The sequence below is a fragment of the Bubalus bubalis genome, chromosome 12 (assembly GCF_019923935.1).
Source record: "Bubalus bubalis isolate 160015118507 breed Murrah chromosome 12, NDDB_SH_1, whole genome shotgun sequence".
Lineage (NCBI taxonomy): Eukaryota > Metazoa > Chordata > Mammalia > Artiodactyla > Bovidae > Bubalus > Bubalus bubalis.
In genome coordinates this window covers 88,686,795-88,701,884 of record NC_059168.1, presented here as the reverse complement: position 1 = coordinate 88,701,884, position 15,090 = coordinate 88,686,795, and the positions used below count along the sequence as shown (strand labels likewise).

The window sequence follows — 15,090 nt, the reverse complement described above, 5'->3', positions numbered from 1 at the left end:
CATCTATTGAGATAATCATATGGTTTTTATTTTTCAATTTGTTAATGTGGTGTATTACATTGATTGATTTGCGGATATTGAAGAATCCTTGCATCCCTGGGATAAAGCCCACTTGGTCATGGTGTATGATCTTTTTAATGTGTTGTTGGATTCTGATTGCTAGAATTTTGTTAAGGATTTTTGCATCTATGTTCATCAGTGATATTGGCCTGTGGTTTTCTATTTTTGTGGGATCTTTGTCAGGTTTGGTATTAGGGTGATGGTGGCCTCATAGAATGAGTTTGGAAGTTTACCATCCTCTGCAATTTTCTGGAAGAGTTTGAGTAGGATAGGTGTTAGCTCTTCTCTAAATTTTTGGTAGAATTCAGCTGTGAAGCCGTCTGGACCTGGGCTTTTGTTTGCTTGAAGATTTTTGATTACAGTTTCAATTTTCGTGCTTGTGATGTGTCTGTTAAGATTTTCTATTTCTTCCTAGTCGAGTTTTGGAAAGTTGTGCTTTTCTAAGAATTTGTCCATTTCTTCCACGTTGTCCATTTTATTGGCATATAATTGCTGATAGTAGTCTCTTATGATCCTTTGTATTTCTGTGTTGTCTGTTGTGATCTCTCCATTTTCATTTCTAATTTTATTGATTTGATTTTTCTCCCTTTGTTTCTTGATGAGTCTGGCTAATGGTTTGTCAATTTTATTTATCCTTTCAAAAAACCAGCTTTTGGTTTTGTTGATTTTTGCTATGATCTCTTTTGTTTCTTTTGCATTTATTTCTGCCCTAATTTTTAAGATTTCTTTCCTTCTACTAACCCTGGGGTTCTTCATTTCTTCCTTTTCTAGTTGCTTTAGGTGTAGAGTTAGGTTATTATTTGACTTTTTTCTTGCTTCTTGAGGTGTGCCTGTATTGCCTGGGACACGGATGGAAAACTAGGACAGATCGGGAACAATGTTAGACTTGGCACTAATTGAAATCTGACATCTTGCTTCTATAAGCTATGTGACTTTGTGTTTCTTGCACACCCCTCTGAGCCTCAGTTTTGTTATATATAATATGGGTGTAATAATGCCCCCTTTATAGGAATATTGGGCTTCCCTTGTGGCTCAGATGGTAAAAAATCTGCCTGCAATGCAGGAGAACTGGGTTCAATCCCTGGGTTGGGAAGATCCCCTGGAGAAGAGAACGGCTACCCACTCTAGTATTCTGGCCTGGAGAATTCTGGTCTACAGCCCATGGATTTGCAAAGAGTAGGACCTAACTCAGCAACTTTGACTTTCACTTTATAGGAATATTATGAAATTAAGTAACATGTGGAAGAATGTCTAATGTATTATAAATCTTCAACAACAAGTTTTTGAAGACATGCATTGCTATTGTGGTGAATGAAACTTGGCTTTTCCTTTCCAAGTCCTTCTTACCTGTAAGATCAGTTGTATGGGTGCTGCAAAAAATTGTGTTCAGTGAAGAAACTTAGGTGTCCACACCTTAAATCCCATAATTGGGAGTATTTCCTTCTCCAGCTGCCCCAACCCAATGCCAGTCATGAAAGCTTGTAAGGAGTCAAAAATGTCTGATTCTCTCTAATTCTGATTCATACTCCATGTCTTAAATGATGTGTATGCATTCCTGTGACTAGTTCCCTAAGCAGATTTTTCTAAACCAGGGCTTGTGAGCTGCTGAAAGTGCTAGTTGCTCAGCTGTGTCCAACTCCTTGGGACCCCAGGGACTGTAGCCCACCAGGCTCCTCTGTCCATGGGATTTCCTGGCAAGAATACTGGAGTGGGTTGCCATTCCATTCTCTAGGGGAACTTCTCAACCCAGGGATCAGATCGAACACAGGTCTCCTGCATTGCAAGCAGATTCTTCACCATCTGAGCCACCAGGGAAGCCCTGTGAACTAGTGATCCCTGGGCAAAATTTTCTCTGGAGCATTTTTTATTTCCTTTGGGGCAGTGGGTGCTGCAGTTTTGCTTTGTTCCAGACTAAATGTGCATGTCCTTGTGTGGGGGGGAATGCATCCTTCACTCTGCTGCAGGCTTCTCGCCCCCTGTGTCTCAGACCGGGTTTGCCTGATGTAGGATGTCCCTCACTGCTGACTCCTGAGATCATGACCCTGATTCTACATTCTGCCCACAGTCTGGGCGATACAGGAGCCTGCTCCTATGGGTTGCAGAGCAAAGAGAGTTTCCAACTAACCTCCTTGCCCCAAGTCACTCTCCCTTTACTTCTTCCTTCTCACTGAAAGTGACTGATCCTTCAGAAGTGTTTTTGTGGCTTATATAGATTTTCTCCTTAAAATCCTTCTCAAGCTGTTCATCAGCCACAATTCAGTCTCCTCATCCACCCTGAAGCTCTACTATTACGCTATTTTCCATTTTCAAGTATGCCCTCAACATGCATAGTTGCATGCTTTTGTAAATCATCTTCTTCTGCTTGGAATGCCTTTCTCAGACTTTTCCAATGGACACGTCTCCCTGAAGACACATAAACATTGTTGAGAGACAGAGAAGCCAATGAACCCATCCTCTGAATTCTCAGCAGAGTCCTTGCTCCCTGTTAGGACTGTTTTTACTCTCTGCATCCTCTCTATGCAATATGTTCCTTGAGAGGAGATACCTCTGCAGCCTCCTGTAGCAAAGGGCCTGGAACCCATGGTGCTCTGGCAGACAGAGCTAAATGCCCATCCACTTTCCACTCTCCCTGCCCTCCTTCCTAACAGAGTCCAGTTTTGCTCAAAAACTGGATGTAAGCTCTACTATCATTGTGGCCAGTTAATGTTCTGGCTAAAGAATTATGGACAGAAAACATTTGTCAAGTAATAAGACAAAATCTTCTTAGGAAAGTAGTAGTACTAGTTTAGTTGCTAAGCTGTGTCCGATTCTTTGTGATCCCACAAACTAGCCTGCCAGGCTCCTCTGTCCATTGGATTATCCAGGCAATAACACGGGAGTGGGTTGCCATTTCCTTCTCCAGGGATCTTCCTGACTCAAGAATCAAACCCGGGTCTCCTCCACTGCAGGCAGATTCTTTATCAACTGAGTTATGAGGGAAGCCCTCTTACAAGAGAGCCATCTGCATTGTGGTTTGCAGTGCAAGTTCCCTTGCTTGGCAAGGTGGCAGCCAACCTACAGTCACAGGACAGAACAAGGGACAGAAAAGCAAGGAGTAGGGTCCCCCAGACCCTTGAGGAGTTACAATAGGCTTAGACACTGACCTTCAAATTTCTTATTATTTGATAAAATATTTAACTATTTGTCTAAAAGAGTAATAGTTGAGATTTCAGTTACTTGCAGCCAAATATTTTCCCCACTGATCTTAATACAATGGGCAGTACCTTTTATTGAAGAAATGATTTATTTGATTACTCATTTAACAAATATTTATTAAGTATCCATCATTCTTGGGGTTCTAAATAAGACCAAGTTCCCCTCTTCATGGAGTTGATATTCAAGTTGGGGGTGCACTATGGCTATTACACAGTAATGGGTGGATGGATGGATGAATGGATAAATACTGATATATTTTCTAACTTAAAATGGTGCATCTTATAATTTGTGTCAGCAAAGCAAATGACTTCACCAAGCGATGAACCCCCAAATCATCAAACCACATTTTCAAACAAAGAAATTTCAAAAGAAGAATCTTCTGACTTTAATCTTTTAAGGGATTTCTAAAACAGACAAATATTCTGTTTCCCAAGTCTCAACTTCATCTCTTCCAACAGGGAGTATAAAGATATAGATGTGAAGGAGAAGAAGGATGATGGGAATGGAACTACACACAAAATTAAACTTGAAAAGAAAAATGTATTGAGATTTCAGGGCGAAGTGATATCTTTTGATTGTTGTTCTCAGTGGAATAGTGTACAGTTGGATATAATGCCAATATATTTCCCAAACAGAGCTCTGAAAAAAATTACAGAGGAAAACAGACCAAATTAGCATTTTATGATTATTTCCAAGAGTGAGAAAAGTTATGCTATTATGGCTTCCTGGAATAAATTAAAAGTGTTTATTGAGTTTTAAGAAGATTTGTGTTTCAAAATAACTTTGAATTCATGGGAAAGTTGGGAAATAGACAGTTTTGTACAGGAAGGAAAAATGCTTTTGATTAATCAATAGTAAGTGTAAGCTGAAGGGAATTTCTCAAACTTTTAACGACTTTTTCAAGAAAAAGATCTAGATAAACTCAACACATTTGAAACAATTGGTTACACATGGTGGTAGTCAAGTCACAATTACTCAAATAAATTAAAATCCCAACTCTGTCACACTGAGTTATCTTTCATAATTCTTTGAATTTCAGGTTGTTGTTTCTGTTCAGTCACCCAGTCCTGTCTGACTCTTTGTGACCCCGTGGACTGCAGCATGCTAGGCCTCCCTGCCCCTCACCATCTCCCGAAGTTTGCCGAAGTTCATGTTCTTTGCGTCTTGATGCCATCCAGCCATCTCATCCTCTGACCCGCTTTTCGGCTTCTGCCCTCAATCTTTCCCAGCATCAGGGACTTTTCCAATGAGTCAGCTGTTTGCATCAGATGACCAAAATACTGGAGTTTCAGCTTCGCCATCAGTCCTTCCGATGAGTATTCAGGGGTGATTTCCCTTAAGATTGACTAGTTTAATCTTGCTGTCCAAGGGTCTCCCAAGAGTCCTCCCAGCACCACAGTTCAAAGACATCAATTCTTTGGTGCTCTCCCTTCTTTATGGTCAAACTCTCACAACTGTAGGTGAATTACAGGTTACTGATTTGCAAAATGAAGTGAATATTAGCATAATAGATTTTTATGAAGGTTTATAGAGTTTACCTATGCAAAGCACCTAGCAGACAGTAGTATTTTATAAGGACCCCAAAACTACTGCTTTATGCCATTTATCTTTCTTTTCTTTACCTCTGTAACTCTACCACCAGAACTGTTGGTGTAAATAGAGAATGGTTTCTGTCAAACATATTTTTTTTCCATTTTTATAGGAGTAACACACTGTATTACAGATGTAAGATCTTTTCTCCATGGGTTTGATTACAGAAACTAATATTCTCTAAGTTAAAAAAAGAAATACAATAAAAAATGTTTTCATCAGTCCACTTCCCTAAAAATCAATTTTATCTTCATAAACTTCATATACACACATACACTCTAAAGCATTCATGGCATTTCCTCCCTTTTCAGATAATTATTTTGACAAAAAGAAAGCCTTCTTTTTCCCTCTGTTTGACTATGTGACTTTGATTTCTGATCATATTTTACCCTGGATGGTGACTTACTGACATTGCACTGAAAACATGGAAACTCATTCTGTTCTGACTTCCGCTATGTGATCAGGAATCCATTTCTAATGACAGCTGCCAGCTTTCCAGGCTCACTTTCCCCTTTGCCCCATATCTGGGAAAATTGATAACCAACATCTGTGTCCTTCATCACTTGATCTATGGACATTTCAAACAATATAAGTACCAGCCTCGGAGGGTACCTCGACTCCAGGTCCAATTCCATCAACAATAAAAACCCAGAGCTGGACTCCTCTTCCCTTGCCCTTGTTTTACTCTTGTCCTTCCCTTTTTCTGTTTACTATGTGAACAGTAATCTTTATTTCACAACCATTGGGGCCATTGTGTCCTTTATCCCACTGCCATAAAACCCTGGGGCAGTGGGCAGCCCAGTGAACTCCATGTAATGGTAAGTGCCCCTCCCACCTTGCCAATAAATGTTCTGGGATTCATGCTTCCAGGTGTTAAATTAATTAATCACTAAGCATCTATTCTGCAAGGAGATCCAACCAGTTCATTCTGAAGGAGATCAGCCTTGGAATTTCTTTGGCAGGAATGATGCTGAAGCTGAAACTCCAGTACTTTGGCCACCTCATGCGAAGAGTTGACTCATTGGAAAAGACTCTGATGCTGGGAGGGATTGGGGGCAGGAGGAGAAGGGGACAACAGAGGATGAGATGGCTGGATGGCATCACTGACTCGATGGACCTGAGTCTGAGTGAACTCTGGGAGTTGGTGATGGACAGGGAGGCCTGGCGTGCTGCAATTCATGGGGTCGCAAAGAGTCGGACACGACTGAGCGACTGATTTGATCTGAAGCATCTATTCATTCCTCCCGACAGGGTTTTTACACACGCTGTTGCCAATATTCTGCCACGTGAGAACCCTGCCTCCCATGACTCTTTTTTCAGATGAACTTGACCTTCTTTATGGAAAATGTACCTGACTTCACCAGTCCAGATCAAATCCCTTTGAAGAAGTGCTCATGCAGTTCTTTTGCACTGAGATTACAGTAAGATAAATTGTAACTACGTCTTAGTGGGGGCATTTGATTATTTTTCCCTCCAACATTTGATTATCAGCTCCTGACACCTCTCATCATTTTCACCATTATCATCTCATCATCGTTTACCAGCCTCCGACATAGTACCCAGCATGCGGACAAATGAGCAAATCCTTTAAAAAAAATTTTTTTTAATTTATTATTTCTGTTTTTAGCTGCACTGGATCTTTGCTGCTATGTATGGGCTTTCTCTAGTTGTGGTGCGTTGTGGTACACGGGCTTCTCATTGTTTTGGTTTCTTTTGTTGTGGAGCACTGGCTCTAGGGCGTGCAGGCTTTGGCAGTTGCAGCTCGAGTGCTTTAGAGCATGTGCTTAGTGGTCCGAAAACATGTAGGATCTTCCAGATCAGGGTTTGAACCTGGCAGGTGGATTCTTAACCATTGGACCACCAGGGAAGTCCATACTTTTTGCATTAAGAATCAGAATGCATCAATGTCTTGGCTAGACATTGTCCCTGTCCTCTCTGTGTGTGTTGGGGTACATTACATGTACCTGCACACGCACACACACAATAAATCACAATGAATTTAATATTGCTCACCCTTTTGCACAGAGCTCATACACTTTCATCAGATGAGTTTCAGGTTGCCGCTAGGAACTTAAAAAAGAAAAATATATATCAGAGATAATTTAAAACATTTTGTGTTTCAGAGGCAGATAATTGATATGATTCCTTATTTAGCTATTTACAGGTTGGGTGATTTGGAGCAAGTCACTTAACCATGGTGAGAACCAGTTTCTCATCTATAAAACAGCAAATATAAAGCGACATTGCAGTGTTGCAAGGAGGACCCGAAATTATACATGTAAAGCACTTGCTAATAAAACCTATGAAACATGTTTTTAATAAATTGTGCCTGTTTTAATTAAAGTGTGCTTCATTGAGTTAACTTCAATAGCAGCCCTGAGCCATTAAAGAAGACTTTGATAAGCAGGCTCTAAGGGGTTGTATCGAATCAAAAGATTCACCTTCTTGGAACTGAGGCTCCCCTTCAGACATCCTTTTAACTTACATGTGAAACTACTTGAAGCTCTGTCCTCTTTCATGAACATACAAACTTCACCTCTTTACTAATGTTATTTGAAATTTACTGCTGCTGCTAAGTCATCTCAGTGGTGTCTGAATCTTTGTGACCCCATGAACTGTAGCCCACCAGGCTCCTCTGTCCATGGGATTCTCCAGGCAGGAATACTGGAGTGGGTTGCCATGTCCTCCTCCAGGGCATCTTCCCAACCCAGGGATCGAACCCATGTCTCTTATATCTCCTGCATTGGCAGGCAGGTTCTTCACCACTAGTGCCGCCTGGGAAGCCTGAATCAAGTCAAATGTTCAAGTCATGCACTCTTCAGAAATTCTGGTAAGTTGGCCCCTGTGGTCTGCACATGCCTCCCTTCCAAGGCTCAAGACTGGAAACCACTGCTGCTCTGTGGCTTGAAATCTCTCACAGACACCTTTGGGAAGCTGGTCAAGGCAGTGGGCCATCTCCCCAGGCACGTGTCCATACAATACCCATGAACATGAGGGTTACTTTTGGCAATATTCTGACTCGGCCTCTTCTCCTGTGGTTATGCTGTTAGACTCTGTTGCCCCTCACCTGAGCATCCAAACCAGGCTCCCCGTTGTGTGTCTGCAGATCTGTCTGCCTCCTCTCCATCCGGTGCCTCAGATAGCGCCCCACTTAATATCAATTCCTGGGTCAGAAGATCCACTGGAGAAGGGATAGGCTATGCACGCCAGTAATCTTGGGCTTCCCTGGTGGCTCAGCTGATAAAGAATCTGCCTGCACTGAAGGAGACCTGGGTTCGATCCCTGGATTAGGAAGATCCCCTGGAGAAGGGAAAGGCTACCCACTCCAGTATTCTGGCCTGGAGAATTCCATGGACTGTAAAGCCCATGGGGTTGCAAAAAGTTGGATATGACTGAGCAACTTTCACTTTCACTTTAATATTCTTTAAATGAGCCTTAGTCATGCCTATTAAGTTCCATAAACTTTGATACACCTTATTATATACTTGGTACAGGAAGATCCCCTGGAGGAGGGCATGGCAACCCACTCAGGACTCCTGCCTGAGAAACCCCACTGAAAGAGGAGCCCAGCGGGCTATAGTCCATGGGGTCGCAAAAAGTCAGACATGACTCAGCATGTGAGTCAGAGTCACAAGACTTAGCTAAGAGTTGGACAAAACTAAACAATGATGTCACAATTCCTGAGGTGGCATGATCTGTCTCAGCCTTTATTTCCAGCCTCTGCTCTAAGCACATTTTTCTAGCAAGCCTCTGTATCAAACTGAATCCAGTGTGGCTTTTGCCTAGGATAGCTCTGTGTCCATATTTCTCCATGACCTAAGCTTACTTGTTCTTCAAGGACAAATACAGATGACTCCTCTAAGTAAACTCACCTAATGCATAAGGCCAGACCCCATTTCTCTGACAACTCATGGTATTTTATCATTTCTAAATTGTATTGCTGTTATACATTGCCTTTTAAAGTAATTGTTATTGGAATATAGATGCTTTACAATGTTGTTTTAGTTTCTACTATAGAGCAAAATTGGAGAAGGAAATGGCGACCCACTCCAATGTTCTTGCCTGGAGGATCCCAGGGACAGGGGAGCCTGGTGGACTGCTGTCTATGGGGTTGCACAGAGTCGGACACGACTGAAGTGACTTAGCAGCAGCAGCAGCATACAGCAAAATGAGTCAGCCATACATATACATATACACCCTCCCTTTTGGACTTCCCTAGCATTCAGGTCACACACAGTGCATTAAGTTGAGTGCCCTGTGCTATACAGTATATATTGTATTTGTATATTGTGTTTATTAGACTACAACTGCCTTGAAATCAGGGCTTTATGGCACTCAGCTCAGTCCTTGGCACTCCACAGCTGTTAGCTGAATACATGAAATTTTGTAGTACTATTTCTCCAGCTGGTTGTTACCGTAGGGCTCAGTGCATCTGTTATCTTAGGGAAAGTGAAGCCATTTTTGTCTTATTTCACTTTGGTGTTTTTGAAAACAATACCGGTATCCCCCTGGACAATAAAACCCAACATCTTCTGTATACTAAACCCAACACGCTCTTTACAACAGAACCTAAATGACCTTAATGTGTTGTGTTGTGTTAGCCACTCAGCCATGTCCAACTCTTTGCGACCCCGCAGACTGTAGCCCACCAGGATCCTCTATCCATGGAGTTCTCCTTGGCAAGAATGCTGGAGTGGGTTGCCGTTTCCTTCTCCAGGGGATCTACCCTCTCCTGGGGACCTACCCAAATGACCTTAGGCTATAGTCAATTTGATGTCCATAGACCATTGTTGCTTTTACTGAGTAAAAGAAGACTAGGTTAAACACAAAGTCTTAAGGAGCCAGTCATTTGTTGAGCTCTATCACCCTGAGACATTTCAGTGGACTAGGGGCAAGGGCATGCATCAGCTGTCTGTTACCCTCGTATGGCATGACTTCTGGAACATGCTTTCCTCTCATTTACTCTCCTCCATCCTTTGAGTCCTAGTCAAGTTCCACCTCCTCCAAGAATCATTCCCTGTTGAAGACAGATACAAATAGTTGAGGCTATCCTTCAAATATCAAAGTACATGATCAATGTTTTTCATTTTTTACTTGCTACCATTTTGTAGCAAATAATATCTGTCAGTTACTCATTCCACTAATTATTATGGAGAAATGATTATGTGCCAAGGACTTGAAGACTAGTGGAAGGAGCAAATGAGTGATCATATTTACTAAGCATTGTGCCAAATGTTACAAAAGAATGTGCACAGAAAAGTACAGGGTTGAAGAAGTAGAAGCTACATGTCTTAGAGTGAGAGATCACAGATGAATTTGCTTTACCAAATTTACTATAATTACTTGAATAAATGCCCTAATGTCAAAATAATATAAGGATGTCATTTTTGGTACTTTTAAGTTTACATCATGAGTACACTTTAGTTCTCTTTAGATCAAACTTAGTCATTGATATATTATTTGCCCTTCTAGTAACTAATGCAGCACATGACAAATAATAATGATCTGGAGTGAGAAGCTGACATCGGAAAATTCCACTGTGGAGATATTATTAATTCCACTGTGGAGATATTATAATGTATATATAATTTTATATATATATATAATTTATACATCTATATATTTATGCTATATATAATTATTAAGGAATTAATTATGTATAATATATGTAAATCATATATAATTTATACATCTATATATTTATGCTATATATTATTATGGAATTAATTGTGTATAATATATGTAAATCATATATATTATATATAAATTATATATATAATTTTCCTTTAACTAAGGAATACAATAAAATTCAAAGAAAATGACAGATGTGTTATCATCAGAGACACAGCTCAATGGAGGAAAAATTGTTGAAATTTTGCCCTCAACTTTCTTTCAGTAAATCCTTTTGTTCTACATTAATGTGCCTTTTCTCAATCTGTTCTCATTCTTGTACTTTAACCATTCTTTAAGGTTTTATGTCCCTTTCATGTCTAAACTACTCTCAAAAAATATCCTGGTATGTGTCATGTTTCAGGAGAGTGGAGATATTTTATGTGTTGTATTTGACCTTGGGAAAATGCGTGAGGTGAAATGCAAGAGACAGTCGGGGAAGTATTTGGAGAGATCAACAGACATTTGGTTTCCTTGAAGATATACCCCGAGAGTATAATTCCTATGTATAATCAGTCCTGTGAGAACGTTTCTGTGGGTTGAATTGTTCTCTGAAAAGAGATGTTCAAGCTCTAACCCCTGGCATGTGTGAATGTGAACTTGTTCAGAAATAAATGTCTTTGCAGATGCAGCCAGTTAAGATGAGGTCGTACTACAGTAGGTTGGACCCTAAATCCAGTGTGGTTGGTGTCCTTAGAAGAAGAGAGGAGATGTACAGACACGGTGAGAGACCACATGAGGACAGAGGCAGAGACTGGAGTGGCATGTGCACAAGCCTTGATTTGAGTCATTTGGCTTCCAAAACTGTGAGACAATAAGTGTTTATTGTCTTAAGCCATCTAGTCTCTGGTAATTTGTTGCAGCAGCTCAAAGAAACTGATACAAATATCAACTGTCAAATATAAACTATAAACTTGACCTGCTCGATCCCAGTTAACTGAAAAGAGCCCTTGCCATCACCTCACTGTGAGCTCTGACAGCTGGTGTCAAAATGGAAAGCGCATCTGGGCATGCTGAAAATTACAGTTTCATGCCATCAGCACACTGACCTCCTGAATAATCCTCTTCAAAAGAAATTCATTCACTCTTTGGTTCATTCATTTGACAAACATTTGCTGAATGCATACTTTATACTAGCACTGTTCTAAGCACTGAAAATAAATCAGTGAACAAGGAAGAAGGAATATCCCTCTGGGATGAGGTTTACATCACAGAGGTAGTTGATAAAGAATTTTGATATTTAGGAATCATCAAATTGATAGCTCAAGTGCTTTGGCCAGTTTATTTTTTGTTCAATTATGATATGGAACATTAATCAGATAATTTGACAAATGTTATGATACTTTATGAAAAGGTTTGATCTACCTGTGTAGAGTGGAATAGATGTCCACTGGTTCTGGGGAAAAAAAAGGAAGGAAAACTCTAAAAAGCATTGAAAGCATCATATCGCAGAAGAATATTCAGGAACTATCCTGGGAATGCTTTCTGGGAACGTCCCCTGCTCTTTCCCAAAAGATTGAAAATTGTTTAACGGGTGTGACAGAGAATGAAATGGTTAGATGGCGTCACCAACTTAATGGACATGAGTTTGAGCAAGCCCCAGGAGAGAGTGAAGGACAGGAAAGCCTAGTGTGCTGCAGTCCATGGTGTCTCAAGGAGTCGGATACAACTCAGCAACTGAACAACAACCAACAACAATGCTCTTTTTGGCCAAACACCTGTCAAATTCCCTATTTTCAGTTGATCTTAATTAGAAGCAAGAATATACTTAATTAATTGCACATCTTCTCTCCTTAATCCCTCTGTTGCTTGTTTCTCCACTAGATAACCTGCAAATAGAATTTTGAATTGGATCACCTCCTCTGAGGCCCCTTCAGTCCTGGCCTGGCCTGTCTTAGCAAAGCCCATCTTGGCCAAGGAAATGGCAGCTGAAGGACAGAAGCCCCAGAAGGGAAGCCCTGCCATACACTGACCTGAGGACCTAGAGGCCCCTGGATGGACTGCTATGCATTCTTTCATTTTCGCTTTTAAAGATGAGAATGCTAAAGCTGAATGTCTGCAAGAAGATGAAAATCTCACCTAAAGCCACACATCTGGTGTGAAGGAGATAATGGTTCAAGTCTAGATTTGCTGGCCCTGAGGTCTGTTCTTTCATTTCTAAAACATAAAAGTGGACCAATCTCTGGAGCAACAAGAGGGGTTGTCCCTCCACAGTCAAACATTAGGGACAGAACCCCCTGAAACACAGAGAACAGCATCACACCAAGTTGGGGAGACGAGTTCACAACCAAGAAGGTACAGCTGGACAACCACTGGAATTTGAGTAAGATCACCAAACATTTATCAGTAGAAGGCATGTGGATCTTTTTGAGTTCATAGCTTTCATGGCTATTAATACAACCACAATTCTGGAGACCTCATTGTCTATTGTAGTTCTATGCTTTTTATTTTTTTAATTGTAGCTGACTTACAATATTATATTAGTCTCAGGTGTGCAACATAGTGATCTGATATTTTTATAGGCTATGTGCTATAAAATAATTATAAAATATTGGCTGATATTATATCCTATGCTGTATATATTACATCCTTAACTTATCTATTTTATACCTAGCTGTTTGTACCTCTTAATCCCCTTTACCTCTTTTGTCCTCCCCACATACCTCTGTTCTCTGGATACCACTAATCCGTTCTCTGTATCTGTGAGTCTGTTCCTATTTCATTATATTTGTTTGTTTTATATTTAGATTCCACATATGAATGAAACCATATGTTTGTCTTTCTCGTCTGACTTATTTCACCGAGCACGATACCCTCCAGGTCCATCCATGTTGTTGCAAATCACAAAATTTCATTGTTTGGTATTCTCCTGTATCTTGTACTAGCTGCTAGGCTGTACTATTTTCTTGGAAAGGCAAGCCTGTATCTAATAAAAGGACAAGTTAAACTTTTACATTCACTTTTGGGCATTTGCGCCACAGTGAAAACAATGAAGAGCATTTCAAACAGTAAAACCCTTCAGAGCTGCACACGTATTTATTCTGGGCTGAGTCATATCTCAGGAGGACAGCACGGTGAGACCTGAAAACCATTGTTGCTGAAGCGATGAGTTCTCAGGGTTGCATTCACATTAAATCCAAGCAGTTAAGGGCAGACTGCCTCTCTTGGTTTGTGCCACCAATGCCTTTTAAAGCCCTTGGCACCTAGAGGAGGCTTAGCAAATACTCATGATGTCCCTAATCACTACTGGTTCTTTATCCATCAGAAATAGGTAACTGAGGCTGCAAATATGTGAAAGGATGAGATCTGGTGGACAAGTCTTTAACACTATTCTTAAACTTGTTAAGTTTTTCATGATTCTTATTTATAACAATTATTAGGAATACAAGTGAGGATCAAATTTTTGAGTGTCTGCTACTTATTAATGTCTTGTTAAAGATCACATTCCAGTACTCTTGCCTGAAAAATCCCATGGACGAAGGAGCCTGGTGGGCTGCAGTCCATGGGGTCGCTAAGAGTCGGACACGACTGAGCGACTTCACTTTCACTTTTCACTTTCCTGCATTGGAGAAGGAAATGGCACTCGCTCCAGTGTTCTTGCCTGGAGAACCCCAGGGACGGGGGAGCCTCATGGGCTGACGTCTATGGGGTCACACAGAGTCGGACACGACTGAAGTGACAGCAGTAGCAACATAGATCACATTTGCTCCCAAAAGTAGTTAACACGTATACACCCTTAGCAGTTCTCCTTCAGTTTCCTTCAGGTCTCCCACCAGCTGGTTCAAACACCAGGCTGCTGGTCAGTAACACAGACAGGTCAGTGAAAGCTCCTGTGGCTTCTCCTCCAAATACTTGAGACTGAACTCCCACAGCTGAGGAGAAGCTGGGATAACATGGACTGAGCAGGCTCAGTGGCTTCTCTGTGAAAACACTGATGCTCATAAACAAGACAAGGACAATGATAATGGTCACTTTTATTCAGTCTCGTTTGCATGAAATAAATCTTGGCAAAGTTTATGACAGTTTCTGGCAGGCAGCGGGAAATGCACCTTTGCAATTGCTCTTTGGTTAATTAAAATTATTCCTACATCTTCTCTAAACAGCTTCAAGGGGTCACTTAGAGGAGCAGAGGGACTAGTCTAGTTCCATTTCACATAGGATTGTTCTGACTTCCATTAGGCCATGTGGATACTGTATGCTAACCATCCCTAGGGATGTTCAAAATCCAGGAAGAAAAATACATAGAGAAAGTAGTTTAGGAAATGAGATTTATGGTTTTAAATCCACACACTATTCAAATTATAAAAGACAAAACACACATATGAAACTAATTAATGTTAACCCATTTCAAAAGCAGGCCTGTATTAATAAATGCCAGGAACACCACTTCCTTTGGTTTCATAGTACAATGAGATATTAGGGCTGATGACAGAACCTCGGAAGGTTGTTTAGCACAGAACATCTCAGGATTATTAGAAGGATAACGTGTGATCAAAACTCCATATGTGTGGAGGCTGCATTAATTTCAATTGATGCAAGTTGTGAAGAACCATTTGCTAATCAAAAGATAGAAAT

The 15,090-nt window shown here is 40.7% G+C and overlaps 1 long non-coding RNA gene across 1 annotated transcript in view; it reads right to left on the bottom strand.

Moving 5' to 3' along the window:
- Nucleotides 1-3,387: 3,387 nt before the first annotated feature.
- Nucleotides 3,388-15,090, bottom strand: part of LOC112578130 — a 60,957-nt gene continuing 49,254 nt past the window's right edge. Inside the window, exons 3-5 of the long non-coding RNA XR_003102403.3 lie at nt 9,765-9,862; nt 6,859-6,915; nt 3,388-3,894 (exon numbers count right to left, since the gene is read on the bottom strand). This is a non-coding gene — a long non-coding RNA (uncharacterized LOC112578130). The remainder of the gene's footprint in view (nt 3,895-6,858; nt 6,916-9,764; nt 9,863-15,090) is intronic.